We start from the raw sequence: 13,755 nt of genomic DNA, 5'->3' as shown, positions 1-13,755 counted from the left end.
AACAGAGGTCCAAGGCGCCTCCAAGTGAGTGATCGGATGGAACTCTATCCGAATGCAAATGGTCAGTTTGACCTGGATGAAGGCGCCTTGAACAAGGACTGAAGACGCCTTGAACAAGAACTAAAGGCGCCTTCAAGCTGGAGGTGCCTCCAATGCCTAATGGGGGCGCCTCCAATGCCTGATGGGGGTGCCTCCAAGCTGGCAGCTTTTCCAGCTTGCTTCTTTGCTTCGACTTCCGAAGTTTCGTTCTTTTGGGTGATTCCAGCCAACCGAAATAGGGCTCACCCGAACCCAATTTTCGACCTTCTCCTCGAGCAGTCTTTCGTCTCGGTTTTACGTCCCTCGAACGTCGCGCACGTTCTTCTTGCCCACCGATGTACTCTTCCGCAGCTCTTTCGTCCTTCAGACGTACCAAGCTCGTCGGCTCCCTTCCCGTGCCATCCTTTTCGCTAGCTGCATCTTCCGCTCGACTTCCTGCACTCCTAAGTTCCTGCACACTCAGACACAGGGATCAAACACAAAGCAGGACCTAACCAACTTGGTTGATCACATCAAAACAATCACGAGGTCCAACAATCTCCCCCTTTTTGATGTGCATCAACCCAAGTTCAAGTTAGGGTAAAAATAAACAAACAATAATTTTAAAGAAAATTACTAAACTAACATGTTAAGCATAAATTTACAATAAATAAAATTGTAACTATTTAATTAAGAGTTTAAACAGAATTTTTCAAAAATATTTTTAAAACTCAAAGTTTTGAAAACAAATAAAAAAATTCAAAATTCTCTCCCCCTAAACTTGTACCTTTCTCTCCCCCTTTGATCACAGCAAAAACGGGGTAAGAATATGATATTTAAAAAATATTTAGTAAATTTTTAAGTTAGAAAAATTTTTAAGCAAGATGAATTTGTCCAAAAATTTCTAAGTAAAAATGAATTTTTAGAGTTTTCCAAAACAAATTTCTAAGTAAACTAAATTTTTAGAATTTTTCCAAAATAATTTCTAAGTAAAAATGAATTTTTAGAATTTTCAAAAAATATTTGAAAAACTTTCAAATCATTATTTAATTCTAGTTTTAATGCTTTTTCAGAAAGTTAATTAAACATTTTATTTCAATATTTCAGCTTCCAGGTTGTGGCGAGGCACTAGGCCTTCTTGGTTATTGGAGCAACAACCACTTCCTCAGACAAAGCCTCATAAAGAAATTTTAACGTTTAATTTTTCTTCTGAAAACCTTAATTTTTAAAAAAAATTAATTTAGCACAGATTTTGGAACCCAATAGAGGTTCCTTCCTACTGGATTAATCCGAAACTTAGGGGGTATATGATTTTTGGAAAATTTTCTAAGTTGACCTAGATGATGTTTAACATACCAGTTTAATTTTCCATAAATTTTAAGTTTTGATTTCTAAAAAACATTTGTTTTTAAACATGTATCAGATTTCAATTTTTTAATTTCTAATTTTAAGTTATCATTTTCTGATTTCAATTTATCTAAGATTCTATTTAATTCAGCATTCTCTTTTTCTAATTTAAATAAATCTTTAGAATGAGACTTGATAAACTAAAACGACTGAGTAGGGGTTAGATTATGCACCTGACTTACCTGACTTGGTGTGCTCCCCCTTCATTGTAGCTTTCCTCTTCTGATATTCCTCCCCCTTCATCTATGCTCATTTCTGAACTTGACTCTTCTTCCAGCTGATGGTTAGCCATCAGCGCTAACCCAGAGAAGGCTTCGACGTCTGATTCGGAAGAAGACGAATCTGACCAAGTGGCCTTCAGGTTCTTGTCCTTGAAGGATTCTGGTTTCTTGTACTTTGTCTTTTCCTTCTCTTTCTCCTTTTTCTTTAATTTTGGGCAGTCATCTTTGATGTGTCCTTCTTCGTTGCAGTTGTAGCAACGAACCGTTCTTTTTCTTTGCTGATGCCTCTTTGTCTACGATCTAAATTTATTAGAATTAAAAAACTTATTGAAACGCTTTACCAGTAGTGTCGCTTCTGATTGGTCGATCGAGGCTTCGGAGTCAGAATCGTTTGTTCTTGCCTTTAAGGCAATGTTCTGACTTATTTTCTCCACTTCTTTGGGCTCTGCAATCCGAGATTCGTGAAGTTCAAAAGTTGAAAATAAATTTTCTAAAGTACTTACCTCGAAGTCCTTAGAAATGTAATACGCATCTACTAAGGAGGCCCACTCTGGAGTTCTGGGGAAGGCGTTGAGCGCGTACCGGATCGAGTCCCGGTTCGTTACTTCTTCTCCAAGGTTGCTTAGTTGAGTCATTAGCTCCTTAATCCTTGCTTGGAGTTGCGCTACCTTCTCACCGTTGTTCATCCGGAGGTTCGTTAACTGGGTTCGGAGGATGTCGCGCCTCGCTAGCTTAGCTTCCGAGGTACCTTCATGAAACTCTAGGAATTTATCCCAGAAGTCTTTAGCGGAATCGTAGCTCCCGATCCGACTTACCTCCTGGGGCGACAAAACGCTGAGTAGGTGGAACTCTGCCTTTCCGTTGGCGACAAAATCGGTTTGTTCCTTCTTGCTCCACTGATGCTCTTCTTTGTCTTTCAGAACTTCAAAACCATATTTCATAGTTAGTAAAATATCGATGTCGGTTTTAAAAATTACCTCCATCCGGTGTTTCCATGTCGCAAAGTCTCCGTCGAACTTCGGGGGATGAATGCTAGTTCCGGCCATCGCCTTAATCTTCGTGCTTCAGTTAGTGGTTAGTCCTTCTGAGGTGGTCTGACTCTGATACCAATTGTAGGTGCAGCGGAGGCCGACAAGAGGGCGGGTGAATTGCTTCTGAAAAATTAAAGTATACCCTCCTCAAGACTTTCAACTCAAAATAATAAGCAACAGTAAAATAGACAAAGAAACAGACTTAGCGATTTACTTGGTTACAACCAAGACGGTTGTTAATCCAAGGTAAAAGAAAAATGCTCTGAAAAAGTTCTCCTTCTCTGAAGGCGAAGAAACCTTTTACACAATGGAAAGCTCAGACAAGTTGCTAGGAATGACTACAGAGTTGAAAGAATAATTCTTGATTAATTCCTAGGTCCAGGGGTCCTTTTATAACCCCTAGAAAGTCTATCTCGAAGGTCCAAGGTGCCTCCAACAGAGGTCCAGGGCGCCTCCAAGTGAGTGATCGGATAGAACTCTATCCAAATACAAACGGTCAGTTTGACCTGGTTGAAGGCGCCTTAAATAAGGACTGAAGGCGCCTTCAAGCTGGAGGTGCCTCCAATGCCTGATGGAGGCGCCTCCAAGTTGGTAGCTTTTCCAGCTTGCTTCTTTGCTTCGACTTCCGAAGTTTCGTTCTTTTGGGTGATTTCGACCAATCGAAATAGGGCTCACCCGAACCCAATTTTCGGCCTTCTCCTCGAGCAGTCTTCCGTCTCGGCTTTACATCCCTCGAACGCCGCGCACGTTCTTCTCCCACACCAGTGTACTCTTCCGCATCTCTTTTGTCCTTCGGACGCACCAAGCCCGTCGGCTCCCTTCCCATGCCGTCCTTCTCGCTAGCTACCTCTTCCGCTTGACTTCCTGCACTCCTAAGTTCCTATACACTCAGACAAAGGGATCAAACACAAAGCAGGACCTAACCAACTTGGTTGATCACATCAAAACAACCATGGGGTACAACACCTTGACCTAAAGACTTTAAAAGAGGAATTTTGAGAAGATTTTCATAGCCGATTTTTGGAGGTCTGAGGATGATCAAAAGTGAAATTCTTGCAAAGTTGTTATTTTTATTATATTTGTTTTTATGTATTTGTTTTCTTATTGTATTGATTGTGAAAGATTTGTAAGAGACTTCTCTATCTCTGGAAGGTTTTGGAGAAAGAAAATTTTTAGTAGTGATAGATCTCTAGGACCAGGCCTTCAATTAGTCATCCTAAGAGACAGATACCAAGTAAAATCAATGTGTTATGCATGTGGAGCCAAGTTTGATTCAAGTATTCTGCTCCGCATTCAAACGACGAGCCCGCGAGAGAGATGAAGCGATTAGAGCTATTCACCCTCTCTCTAGCTTGCACCGTTCCTAACAAGTGATATCAAAGTGTGACCTCTCTTCATCAAATAGGTAGGAGCACCAAGCTAGAGGAAGTAGAAGGCTTGATTTTGAGCTCTTCGATAGCAACAAGTTATAGAATTGACTACTGAAAGAAGCTAACACCAAAGGGAGCCGTATTTTGGGATGGATCCCTAGAATAGAGTCAGATATGACATCCATGGATTCAAGCATTAGAAGGCAATGATGGAAAACTTCGTCATGATGGACATAGAGCAATGATTCACCTTAATAGAAGAGTTTGATATTCCAATGGATAGCAAAGGGAAGCTTCCTAAAAAAAAGAAATGGACCAAAAAAACAAATCCAAAAATCAGAGATAATCAAAGCCTTATTTAATTTGATTCCTAATGCAAGTTGTGTAAGATAGTTAAATACAAAAATGCAAGTGAGTTATGGAGCAAGTTGGCCAATTAGCTCAATGAAGATCCAACCTTAGTACAAAATCAAGTTGAGTTCGAGGAAGACTCATTGTATCAAGAACAAGAGAACTCAAATATTGATAGGTATTTAACATTCAAGAAGTAGGATGAAGAAATCTTTACCTCAAGGATTGAGGAAGAGTGGCCTTTAACACCGAAATGAGAAGAACTCTCTACATTCAGAGTCAATGAGGAAGAAGAGTGTGTCACCACAACAAGTCAAGAGAACTCAAATTATGAAGGCACATCAATTTTCAATTCATAAAGATAAAAATCATATTATATATTTTGAGTATAGAAACAAAGGGCACTATAAGAGCAAATGTCCACAATTAATCAAGAAGAAGGCTCAAGTGACACAAAGGGCAAGGGAGAATCTACAAATGGTCAGCCCAATGATACGAAAGGGCAAGGACCATATTGTGTGTTTATCATACAATCAACAAGGACATTATCGAAATCAATGTCCAAGGGGAAGGAATCCAACTAACAAGGGAGCTCAAATCAAGGAGAATCTTCTAAGGTATTATTTAATAATGCAATTTTCTTGTACATGATAAGAAGCATGATAGAGATAAGCCTTATGAATTTAGATCTTACTATCATGCAGATAGGAAGTATGATAATTATAAGGATAATTATAAATTATATCATACTAGAACAATCTTACCTAAGAATAGAAAGGTTGACAACAATCTAGGCAAGAACTCTAAGCAATTGAGACATATTGTTACGCCCCCAAAGGAGTCTCTGCCAGACAAAAATCCGGCAGCATCTCCCCTGTACCGGTGACAATCTGAAGTATCAATACAAACAAAATACATCAGTCACATGCGGCTGGAATATTTATATACACAACCATGCAGTTATAATCACAGCCCACTCGGCTGGAATGAAACAATCACAACCACGCAGTTATATATAAAACAACTCACACGGCTGTACTAAAAACACAGCGGAAAAACGAAGGAAAGCCCACACAACCCAAATAAATACAATGCATGCTGGCACGGCTTAAACACAAATACAACACCAAAACCATAAGATAGCCACATGGCTATACACAAATACAATGCCAAAAATAAGAAAAGAATATACAAAAGAAAACAAGCACGATCTTCGGATGTGACGTAGGACCCGGCAGACAGGATACTCCGAGCGACACCAACCATCTACAAGCTACCTGAAAACATAAATGTATACATGCGGTGGTGAGTATAGATAACTCAGCGGGTAATAGACAAGATAGTGCATGGTCCATAAACAATATGGAGATCATAAGTATACAGTCTCAGTAGGGAATAAAGAACATGATCATACTATCATAATCAATGCCCCTAAACATAACTGACATAATAACCTGACATATAAACTGTACAAACCACAACTAACATAATGACAGATACATACCCAATATGGAATCGACACACGGTACAACGATCAGTAAACTCACCGGATCTGCAACAGACGTACCCATGACACCTGTGCAATATAAATACAACTGCATATACATGTAAAATAAATGACATGTATGCAGCATGACAACCATATGCAACAAGCATATCTCAAACAAGTGCAACAACCACAATCATATGCAACTAGTATCTACTAGGCATATATGCAAATATATATACACCGATGCACCGCGCATCATATGCAAATGTGTATGCATGCTCCATGGTCACCCCCACCACCTCTCCAGACACCACGACCCATGTATGGCCGAGAGGCTTGGGTCCATGACAAACCGTACAAGTCTCACGCACGTAACCGCTATAAAGTGACTGAGGCGACAGTATACTATGTAGTTATCTAACTACATAGCTAAGGGTCCCTGACCACTAACAACTCAAGCCCCCTGACTACTGTACCCCCAAGATCCACTACTCCAGAGTGGTCGAGGCTGACAGAGTAAAAACAATGAGCAGCTGAGTAAGCGCGACAGGACATAGCTCCACTCCCAGCTACCACTCTCCATCAGTGGTAGAGTGGACAGCTATAAAAGACTGACGACCCTCTCAACCACAAGGGAGACTAGTCGTCAAATGCAATGAATGATGAACATGATATATATATATATATATATATATATATATATATATATATATATATATATATATATATATATATATATATATATATATATATAATCATGATACAAACACCGTCATCATCCATGCAACCTCTAAACCACATAAGCACTCCACAACATGAATATAATCGTCATGATAAATCCACATATCCCACCAAACACATGTACACAACTACCCACGTATGATCAACCAAAAATCTCTAATAATTCCACAGGACACATATACACAGAACATAAGTACAATCAACATGTATCCTCCAATAATAAGCATATCAGACACGTGTATAAACCATAACATACAATCAACACAACTCCTCCAAAAGTACATAACCAAACACGTGTGTACATACAACATGCAAATGTAGGGTCAACATGATGACTCCTAAAACACATACCAAGCTACATACAATCCACATTATATGCATAAATCAGCATGATAAATCCAACCACTCGACAATCCCTACAATACATACTCTACACGCGTAATCACAGCAGAGTAGAAATCAAGAGTAGAGACTGTATATGATATAACTAGAACATCTCAAGGATCAAGCATAAGTACCAAGCAGGAAGGCAACCAACAAATACGATATAAGGAAAAGCAGCCTAAACCATCACATAATAGTCATGCACTAAGGTCAAGAAAAACTACGTAGAGGCCAAGGAAGAAATACCCGCCTTAAAATGTATATCATGTCAAGTAACCTCGCGTCAAGACGCTCGTCCCGAATCCAAGTCCTGCATCAATCAATGTATATGTATTTATTTAGCTAAATTCATAAGAACTAAAATAGCTAAATAAAATCCCTAACCCAATTAAGATAACTCCACTCAAATCTGATATCTGATTAATCTCCAAATAATCCTTAATCACACAGCCCAATTAGAATAAGCTAATCATGAATCCATCATATAAAATTCATCCACCTAAATTAATCCAACTAGGTTTAACTCAATCCACAAATGAATACCAAATCCATAATCGATCATAAACTCCAACATCCCATTATTATCTACTATACATCATAAATCAAACATACTTAATCATTCTCATGATTCACCTCTAACAATCTATCCAAACAACCACAAATCATGCAAATCAAATCTCCCCATAAATCTAACATGTATAATTCTTCCACATAATCAATCCCTAACCACCACGTCAACCTCACATAAATCTAAGCAAGTACAAACCCTACCATACTCTAGAAACTAAATTTAGCAACATACTAATGAATCCAACAGAAATACCTCATTGGAACATCACTTACCTTGAGAGGTTGCAGTTGATCCACACTCACAGCCCATAGAAATTCCAGCAACAGCATCCACTGATCAGCCAAGAAAGGGGAACAAGAAATTTAGCAGCTCACCACCCAACAATCTACTGTCTGAAAGCTAAATTGAACACCCAACACCAATCCTTTCCAAGATCGGTTCAGGAAACAATTGCACAACAATGGATTTGCTGGAACTCTAACAAACCAGACCACACTTACCTCAAATGAACCTTAATTCTTCAGCCGAAACTCCAATCAACCACAAGGAGGAAGAAGGTCAAGATTTGCTCAAGGAAGATCTTTCGCTAAGCTGATCCGATACTTTCCCCTAGTCCAAAACAAGAGGAATATTGAAAATTGAAACCTATAAAACCAAAACCTTGAATCCACAAATTCTCGGATGAGGCAAGGTATATACCTTGATTGGTCGCCTCTGATGTCGTCACCCGATCCAATCTAGCAGGTATGGAGCAACAAAGCAATCCCTAGAGAACAGATTGGGGAGAAGCCGATCGATTGGGGACGCGAGTCAAACCCTCACCGTGCCCTAGCTCTGCCGAGTCGTAGTCGCGCGTGCAAGGACAGCTTATGGGAGGGTTGCTCTGTCGAAGATGGTCGGTGACATCAAGATTTGGCGACGTTTTCCCCCTGATGACGTGACGAAGCCGAGATTGCTAGGGAAGCTGTCGGCGTCGGGTCATCCGTGCGTGAGAGAGAACGAAGAGAGACCCCACGCCTCGAAAAGGAGAGGGAGGAGGGAGCTCAACATAAGGAGGATCAGCCACGGTTGCGCCGGTGAACGGTGGCGTGCTAGGCGTCGCTCGGAGAGAAATCGCCGGAGAGGAGGGGTTTCGGGCGCGATGTGAGGAGGAGGAGATCGGGGAAGAGGGGGTGGAAATCGGGGAATTTGGGGGAGAAAAGAAAAAAAATGAATTTATAAATAAATCATTTCCTCATTTAAATGAGTTTCCCAAACAGGCTTTATTTAAACCCAGCAATTCGTCCCCTCAAAACTCGTCGTCCGAGCTCCGAAAAATTCTCAAAAAATTTCTAAAAATTCTTGAAAAATCCAATAAGATTTTTCATCCAATAACATTTATTATTTAATTTTTCGGTATCTTACACATATATCTAGAAAAAAGAATGTCCAAGGTAATCATGAAAAATTAAAGATAAATGCCTTAGAGGTTGAAAATCAAGTTTTGAGGTTAAAATTGATCAATTAGAAAAGACCCTTTAAGAAAATGACAAATGAAATTAAAGGGACTGAGAAGTAAAACCTAAGTTTAGGTAGACAAGAGTCATTAAGGATAAGAAAGAATTGAGATACAAAGCTAAGTCCAAGGAAAACATGACTTTATATCATAGAGTTTCATATAACTATGGAATTAATGCTAAATCTAGAAGTCAAGTCAAGGTTGTAAGGGAAGCCATATCTAAAATTGACCTTGATGAGACAATAATGGCTAAGACTTCTAAAAAGCCTAAGAGAGCCATTATGAAGGTATTTAGAGAGGTTATCCCTGATAAGTACTTAGTACACTCAAGGAGCTTCAATAGGAATTGAGTTCCTAAAAGTGTAGTCTCTTCACATTAAATAGTATAGGATATGTTAACCCAAATTGGAAGGGTAGGTAACCCAACCATAGTAAAGTTTACATACTATGACTTTTTTAAAGTATTATGATATCTTGAGAATGAGAATTCAAATCTTATCTCGGAAGATTTTTATAGTGTGTCAATCAAAATTGAGTTCTTAAATGGATCAAAATTGGCAAAACATGATAGAATTCAAAAGTGTACTAAGTTTGGGTTTTTTGGCACATTTAAGGGAGATAGGTCACCTATATCAAATCATGTATTTAACATAGTGATTAGTTAATAACACTTAGATGGAAAATCTAGATATCTTTTTTGTGCCATAATTATCATGTGTTGTGTATCATATCACATGTCATGACATCATGTGATATATAAATATTACATCTTGTCATGATATTTGATACATATAATGTCATACATGCATTATTAGGCTATGATACTTTTACTTCTAAAAGAATGCATTTGTTGTATTTCATACTCATGTACATGCATAAATCTTAATTCCCTATAATTAAGGATAATGACATTAGTTGATATCCTAGATACAATTTATCAAATGTAGAATGATTACATAGAGATATATGATCCCTTAGTTTTAGGAAAAAATAATTTTCACATCTCACAAAGACCATATGATAACTTGTGTGTGTATTGAGACACATTAGGCACACACAAGTGAGATGCTAGGATGATTAACTAAGTTCAAGGTGCAATTTGATGTATCAAAATAGGCTTTAGTTTCATCAAACCAAGTGGATTTTGTGTTGATCAATCATGGGAAAAACTAATGTGCCAGTTATGTGAATTTGCTCGATAGAGCAGGGTTGGAAATTAGCTTTGAAAAAGCATTTCAAAATTATTTTGAAAACCTTGGTGAAGTCTCTTTGTTAATAGGAATCACAATTGATTAGGTTAGTATAAAGTTAGAGTGAAACATTGAAGTTTTCAACGGTTTCAAACGTTGTATCATTCTATATAAATAAGATATATTTTCATAGAAAAATATTATTTCTAATAATATTTGGCATAAGTAATGTTTGTATAAAATTTTATGATTTTTAGTGATCATTGACCAACTATGAGGAAAATAAATGTTTAATTAATGAACAATTTACCCATAGATCATAGTTGGACATTTCAAATATTTTAAAAATAATTCTATGTTTTATTTACTATGATATAGTTATTGTGAAACATATGAATTCAAAACTATGCTTCAAATTAATAAAAATTTGAGTGGGTTTCAAAGTTTTTGAGTTTTTGTCAAAACTTCAAAAATATAGTGCCTTTTTTGAAAATATATTTTTCCCAGTTAAAGGAACTGAAAATAAATATGTTTTAAATTTCATAATTTTTAAATTTTTTTATAATTTTCTATGTATTTCTAAAGTTGGCTTCAGAAATTTAAAATTTGGCCTACTTTGTGCCAGTCGACTGCATCAGAAAGCAGTCGATTGGTGGCTATGTTTTCCAGCATTTTGATTATAAATATAGAATTCTTTTTTGTCAAATGTAAGTTAAAGTGATACCATATTGTACTTAAAGGTTAGGTTCAATCTTTTTGATAGTGTCAAAGGGGGAGAAAAGGAAAGTTTAAGTTAGAAACTTATTTCTCCATATTTGTACAAAACTTGAAAATTAAGGTGTTAGAACATATGTTAAGGGGGAACTTGGTTTTATGATTCATGTTTTACATTATGCTTGTAATTTAAAAGTTGGTATTTATGTCTAACTTAAACATATTGTCACACATCAAAAAGGAAAAGATTGTGGGAGCAATCAACCTAGGTTTGATCGAGTATGATCATGGTTTTGATATGTGTGTCAAAGAGTTTAAGTTAGGATTTCATATTATTTTGATATGTGTTTGAGTCATGCAGGACTTGGTGAAACATATGAGTAAAATCTCATTCTATGGTTCGGGTCCTTGAGATCGGTGAAGGATGGTGCATCCGAGGGACTATCAAACAAGAAGCAAAAGGAGTGGGCCGAAGGAAGCAGACTTTAAGGAAACGTGAAGGATGACACGGAGAGGAGCCACGGGCTCAAGTGCATTTGAGGGATGAAGGCCAAGGAAGAGGGTTTCAAGGGAGACTCTAGAGAGGATGACTGTGAGTGAATGTAAGAGATCAGTCGAATGTTACTGAGGCCAGTCGACTGGTCCAAATTCACGAGAGCATAGAATGGTTCTGTGCTCAACAGTTGTGAAGACTAGTCGACTGGTAGTGGCACCAGTTGACTGGTGGAAAGCCATTGATAGTCGTTGGCAGAATCCCAGATTCTGCAGAGTGCCTTTGGCTGTGTCCAACGGCTACACCAGTCGACTGGTGCATGGACCAATCGACTGGTGCAGGAAATGAGTTGATTAGTGATCAACTCTTTCCTCTCTATTTAAAGAAGCTTTGAGGGACGAAGGAGGTTACTAATTCTTGTTGAAAAACTCCTAAGTCATCCCCCAAGAGTCCTAGACTTTCTCTTTCTCCTAAACCTAAGAGGAAGAGAACTTTGTGAGAGGTTGTACTCCACTGAGAAGGAGTAAGCTCTAGCCAAAGATTGCCAGGGACTTCCACCAATGGATTGAAGTTTGTCCACCTCAAGGATAAGTCGTGGAGTGGGAGTAAGCAATCTCTGAACCACATAAAAGGAAGCGTGTTAGAGTTTGATTGTTTTCATTTTATTGCTTTCATTGTTTTAGTTTTATTCCGCTAGACAACTAACGATTTGTAGAGAAGCAATCGATTTAGGTAACGAGCTATTCAACCCCTTCTAGCCGGCCACCAATCTCCAACAAAGACTTCATACAATTTTGAATAAATATTTTTCTAGTATAGCTCTTTAGCTTCACCAAAATATCAAAGGTAGTTGTTGTCTTGTGTTGCCATTGCCACTCAAGTGCCATGAATAATAACAACTATAGGATTAAGTCCACATGACTGGATTAAATCCAATTAAGTCCACATGGGTGGGCTTAATCTCCATAAGGTGGGCTAATACTTGATTAACACACACACACACACACACACACACACACCTAATTACTATTAAAAAAATAAACCCAATTAAGTCATCTAATACTTAATTGCATATAAAGGGGGTTGGATTAAATGAATATGGATTCAATATGTAGATCAAATAACTAGGTTCATTAACATTAATGGATTGTTAATGGTGGATGGACTTTATGGTAGATAGTCCCCATAGGTTGGGTTGGATATATAGAGGAATAGATATGGTGTATTATGAGTTGAATCTTGCTCTATTCCTCTTGCCTTTTCTCCCCCATTGAGAAGGACCTAGGATTACTGGCTTAATCCCGTGGAAGACATCTACTGTGCTTGAAAGATCTCTAGTGACAAGTAAGAAGCAATAGCCTTGCGATGGATTCATATCAACTCTTCATTAGCTATTGTTTTGATTTCAATATTGCTTTAGAAATTGATGATAGCTAGATCCTATTGTAGATTTATCCTTTAGTTCATTATTGATGTATCATAATTCTTGCAACAACTTGATACATTGTGCTTCGAAGAATATTCACGTTGTACCCTATAAAATACATGTGCTAAAGCATTCCTGATAGATGACTCTAATTCACCTTCCCCACTTTATTCGTCGGCAGGACCTTCCCATTCACCTTCACTACATCAGTTGTTGATGGCTGTTGGACACTAATCTGCTGAAATTATTGACATTCGACAACATATAGTCCCTTTAGGAGGCTCGTAAGTATTAAAAATATTATAAATTTTCAACTATCTTAATTATGCAAAGTTATTTATTTGTAACTTTATAATGGATTCAAAAATTCTGTAAGTATTATTCGTGAGATTAATCAAATCTTGAATAACTATTGGAAAAGGGACTCAATGTCATATTCAAGCACCCAAGGATAGGGGTGTAAATGAGCCAAGCCGCTCGTGAGCTATTCGAAGCTCGATTCGATAAAAGCTCATTTGAGCTCGTTTAATTAGGTTCGTTAAGATAAACAAACCAAGCTCAAGCTTCACAATATTCGGCTCATTAGCTCGTGAACATGTTCGTTAAGCTCATGAATCAATTTTTAAATAAAAAAATAATAATTTTGATATTAAATTTATAGATTTTACACTCTACTTATGAAACACATAGACAAATATATTAAATTTATTTATTAGAATAAAATTATAAATTTTAACAAGAATATTATAATTTTTTAAAAATATATAATTTAGTTTTTAATGAATATTTATATTTATTAAGCTCGTTTAGACTCGATAAAAGCTCGAATAAGCTCGTGAGCCATGAATATA

The sequence above is a fragment of the Zingiber officinale genome, chromosome 1A, assembly GCF_018446385.1.
Source record: "Zingiber officinale cultivar Zhangliang chromosome 1A, Zo_v1.1, whole genome shotgun sequence".
In the NCBI taxonomy this organism is placed as follows: Eukaryota; Viridiplantae; Streptophyta; class Magnoliopsida; order Zingiberales; family Zingiberaceae; genus Zingiber; species Zingiber officinale.
The sequence above is the reverse complement of the archived record's forward strand: the minus strand, read 5'-3'. Positions refer to the sequence as shown.